Source organism: Musa acuminata, unplaced genomic scaffold (assembly GCF_036884655.1).
Source record: "Musa acuminata AAA Group cultivar baxijiao unplaced genomic scaffold, Cavendish_Baxijiao_AAA HiC_scaffold_835, whole genome shotgun sequence".
Taxonomy (NCBI): domain Eukaryota; kingdom Viridiplantae; phylum Streptophyta; class Magnoliopsida; order Zingiberales; family Musaceae; genus Musa; species Musa acuminata.
In genome coordinates this window covers 50,001-55,000 of record NW_027021061.1, presented here as the reverse complement: position 1 = coordinate 55,000, position 5,000 = coordinate 50,001, and positions in this window count along the sequence as shown.

Sequence of the window (5,000 nt, the reverse complement as noted above, 5' to 3'; positions counted from 1 at the left end):
GGTGACCGTCGTGAGCGGAGCAAAACGTCAGCCATCTCAGCACCCTGGAACCCCCCGGGTGGCACAGGGCTGGATGGGGCTTTCGTATATAGCAGGGACGGTGCTGCCTCTCGCTTCGCTCGCTGTCCGCCGCTCGCCGCTCGCTCGCGCAGCCAAAAATGGCCAGTTTTGGCCCGTTTTTGGGCCGTTTTGGCCAGTTTTTGGCCTGTTCTTGCATTGCGCGGTGACCGTCGAGAGCGGAGCAAAACGTCAGCCATCTCAGCACCCTGGAACCCCCCGGGTGGCACAGGGCTGGATGGGGCTTTCGTATAGCAGGGACGGTGCTGCCTCTCGCTTCGCTCGCTGTCCGCCGCTCGCCGCTCGCTCGTGCAGCCAAAAATGGCCAGTTTTGGCCCGTTTTTGGGCCGTTTTGGCCAGTTTTTGGCCTGTTCTTGCATTGCGCGGTGACCGTCGAGAGCGGAGCAAAACGTCAGCCATCTCAGCACCCTGGAACCCCCCGGGTGGCACAGGGCTGGATGGGGCTTTCGTATAGCAGGGACGGTGCTGCCTCTCGCTTCGCTCGCTGTCCGCCGCTCGCCGCTCGCTCGTGCAGCCAAAAATGGCCAGTTTTGGCCCGTTTTTGGGCCGTTTTGGCCAGTTTTTGGCCTGTTCTTGCATTGCGCGGTGACCGTCGAGAGCGGAGCAAAACGTCAGCCATCTCAGCACCCTGGAACCCCCCGGGTGGCACAGGGCTGGATGGGGCTTTCGTATAGCAGGGACGGTGCTGCCTCTCGCTTCGCTCGCTGTCCGCCGCTCGCCGCTCGCTCGTGCAGCCAAAAATGGCCAGTTTTGGCCCGTTTTTGGGCCGTTTTGGCCAGTTTTTGGCCTGTTCTTGCATTGCGCGGTGACCGTCGAGAGCGGAGCAAAACGTCAGCCATCTCAGCACCCTGGAACCCCCCGGGTGGCACAGGGCTGGATGGGGCTTTCGTATAGCAGGGACGGTGCTGCCTCTCGCTTCGCTCGCTGTCCGCCGCTCGCCGCTCGCTCGTGCAGCCAAAAATGGCCAGTTTTGGCCCGTTTTTGGGCCGTTTTGGCCAGTTTTTGGCCTGTTCTTGCATTGCGCGGTGACCGTCGAGAGCGGAGCAAAACGTCAGCCATCTCAGCACCCTGGAACCCCCCGGGTGGCACAGGGCTGGATGGGGCTTTCGTATAGCAGGGACGGTGCTGCCTCTCGCTTCGCTCGCTGTCCGCCGCTCGCCGCTCGCTCGTGCAGCCAAAAATGGCCAGTTTTGGCCCGTTTTTGGGCCGTTTTGGCCAGTTTTTGGCCTGTTCTTGCATTGCGCGGTGACCGTCGAGAGCGGAGCAAAACGTCAGCCATCTCAGCACCCTGGAACCCCCCGGGTGGCACAGGGCTGGATGGGGCTTTCGTATAGCAGGGACGGTGCTGCCTCTCGCTTCGCTCGCTGTCCGCCGCTCGCCGCTCGCTCGTGCAGCCAAAAATGGCCAGTTTTGGCCCGTTTTTGGGCCGTTTTGGCCAGTTTTTGGCCTGTTCTTGCATTGCGCGGTGACCGTCGAGAGCGGAGCAAAACGTCAGCCATCTCAGCACCCTGGAACCCCCCGGGTGGCACAGGGCTGGATGGGGCTTTCGTATAGCAGGGACGGTGCTGCCTCTCGCTTCGCTCGCTGTCCGCCGCTCGCCGCTCGCTCGTGCAGCCAAAAATGGCCAGTTTTGGCCCGTTTTTGGGCCGTTTTGGCCAGTTTTTGGCCTGTTCTTGCATTGCGCGGTGACCGTCGAGAGCGGAGCAAAACGTCAGCCATCTCAGCACCCTGGAACCCCCCGGGTGGCACAGGGCTGGATGGGGCTTTCGTATAGCAGGGACGGTGCTGCCTCTCGCTTCGCTCGCTGTCCGCCGCTCGCCGCTCGCTCGTGCAGCCAAAAATGGCCAGTTTTGGCCCGTTTTTGGGCCGTTTTGGCCAGTTTTTGGCCTGTTCTTGCATTGCGCGGTGACCGTCGAGAGCGGAGCAAAACGTCAGCCATCTCAGCACCCTGGAACCCCCCGGGTGGCACAGGGCTGGATGGGGCTTTCGTATAGCAGGGACGGTGCTGCCTCTCGCTTCGCTCGCTGTCCGCCGCTCGCCGCTCGCTCGCGCAGCCAAAAATGGCCAGTTTTGGCCCGTTTTTGGGCCGTTTTGGCCAGTTTTTGGCCTGTTCTTGCATTGCGCGGTGACCGTCGAGAGCGGAGCAAAACGTCAGCCATCTCAGCACCCTGGAACCCCCCGGGTGGCACAGGGCTGGATGGGGCTTTCGTATAGCAGGGACGGTGCTGCCTCTCGCTTCGCTCGCTGTCCGCCGCTCGCCGCTCGCTCGTGCAGCCAAAAATGGCCAGTTTTGGCCCGTTTTTGGGCCGTTTTGGCCAGTTTTTGGCCTGTTCTTGCATTGCGCGGTGACCGTCGAGAGCGGAGCAAAACGTCAGCCATCTCAGCACCCTGGAACCCCCCGGGTGGCACAGGGCTGGATGGGGCTTTCGTATAGCAGGGACGGTGCTGCCTCTCGCTTCGCTCGCTGTCCGCCGCTCGCCGCTCGCTCGTGCAGCCAAAAATGGCCAGTTTTGGCCCGTTTTTGGGCCGTTTTGGCCAGTTTTTGGCCTGTTCTTGCATTGCGCGGTGACCGTCGAGAGCGGAGCAAAACGTCAGCCATCTCAGCACCCTGGAACCCCCCGGGTGGCACAGGGCTGGATGGGGCTTTCGTATAGCAGGGACGGTGCTGCCTCTCGCTTCGCTCGCTGTCCGCCGCTCGCCGCTCGCTCGTGCAGCCAAAAATGGCCAGTTTTGGCCCGTTTTTGGGCCGTTTTGGCCAGTTTTTGGCCTGTTCTTGCATTGCGCGGTGACCGTCGAGAGCGGAGCAAAACGTCAGCCATCTCAGCACCCTGGAACCCCCCGGGTGGCACAGGGCTGGATGGGGCTTTCGTATAGCAGGGACGGTGCTGCCTCTCGCTTCGCTCGCTGTCCGCCGCTCGCCGCTCGCTCGCGCAGCCAAAAATGGCCAGTTTTGGCCCGTTTTTGGGCCGTTTTGGCCAGTTTTTGGCCTGTTCTTGCATTGCGCGGTGACCGTCGAGAGCGGAGCAAAACGTCAGCCATCTCAGCACCCTGGAACCCCCCGGGTGGCACAGGGCTGGATGGGGCTTTCGTATAGCAGGGACGGTGCTGCCTCTCGCTTCGCTCGCTGTCCGCCGCTCGCCGCTCGCTCGTGCAGCCAAAAATGGCCAGTTTTGGCCCGTTTTTGGGCCGTTTTGGCCAGTTTTTGGCCTGTTCTTGCATTGCGCGGTGACCGTCGAGAGCGGAGCAAAACGTCAGCCATCTCAGCACCCTGGAACCCCCCGGGTGGCACAGGGCTGGATGGGGCTTTCGTATAGCAGGGACGGTGCTGCCTCTCGCTTCGCTCGCTGTCCGCCGCTCGCCGCTCGCTCGTGCAGCCAAAAATGGCCAGTTTTGGCCCGTTTTTGGGCCGTTTTGGCCAGTTTTTGGCCTGTTCTTGCATTGCGCGGTGACCGTCGAGAGCGGAGCAAAACGTCAGCCATCTCAGCACCCTGGAACCCCCCGGGTGGCACAGGGCTGGATGGGGCTTTCGTATAGCAGGGACGGTGCTGCCTCTCGCTTCGCTCGCTGTCCGCCGCTCGCCGCTCGCTCGTGCAGCCAAAAATGGCCAGTTTTGGCCCGTTTTTGGGCCGTTTTGGCCAGTTTTTGGCCTGTTCTTGCATTGCGCGGTGACCGTCGAGAGCGGAGCAAAACGTCAGCCATCTCAGCACCCTGGAACCCCCCGGGTGGCACAGGGCTGGATGGGGCTTTCGTATAGCAGGGACGGTGCTGCCTCTCGCTTCGCTCGCTGTCCGCCGCTCGCCGCTCGCTCGCGCAGCCAAAAATGGCCAGTTTTGGCCCGTTTTTGGGCCGTTTTGGCCAGTTTTTGGCCTGTTCTTGCATTGCGCGGTGACCGTCGAGAGCGGAGCAAAACGTCAGCCATCTCAGCACCCTGGAACCCCCCGGGTGGCACAGGGCTGGATGGGGCTTTCGTATAGCAGGGACGGTGCTGCCTCTCGCTTCGCTCGCTGTCCGCCGCTCGCCGCTCGCGCAGCCAAAAATGGCCAGTTTTGGCCCGTTTTTGGGCCGTTTTGGCCAGTTTTTGGCCTGTTCTTGCATTGCGCGGTGACCGTCGAGAGCGGAGCAAAACGTCAGCCATCTCAGCACCCTGGAACCCCCCGGGTGGCACAGGGCTGGATGGGGCTTTCGTATAGCAGGGACGGTGCTGCCTCTCGCTTCGCTCGCTGTTCGCCGCTCGCCGCTCGCTCGCGCAGCCAAAAATGGCCAGTTTTGGCCCGTTTTTGGGCTGTTTTGGCCAGTTTTTGGCCTGTTCTTGCGTGGTGCGGTGACCGTCGTGAGCGGAGCAAAACGTCAGCCATCTCAGCACCCTGGAACCCCCCGGGTGGCACAGGGCTGGATGGGGCTTTCGTATAGCAGGGACGGTGCTGCCTCTCGCTTCGCTCGCTGTTCGCCGCTCGCCGCTCGCTCGCGCAGCCAAAAATGGCCAGTTTTGGCCCGTTTTTGGGCTGTTTTGGCCTGTTTTTGGGCTGTTCTTGTGTGGCGCGGTGACCGTCGTGAGCGGAGCAAAATGTCAGCCATCTCAGCACCCTGGAACCCCCCGGGTGGCACAGGGCTGGATGGGGCTTTCGTATAGCAGGGACGGTGCTGCCTCGCGCTTCGCTCGCTGTTCGCCGCTCTCCGCTCGCTCGCGCAGCAAAAAATGGCCAGTTTTGGCCCGTTTTTGGGCTGTTTTGGCCAGTTTTTGGCCTGTTCTTGCGTGCCGCGGCGACCGTCGTGAGCGGAGCAAAACGTCAGCCATCTCAGCACCCTGGAACCCCCCGGGTGGCACAGGGCTGGATGGGGCTTTCGTATAGCAGGGACGGTGCTGCCTCTCGCTTCGCTCGCTGTCCGCCGCTCGCTGCTCGCTCGCGCAGCCAAAAATGGCC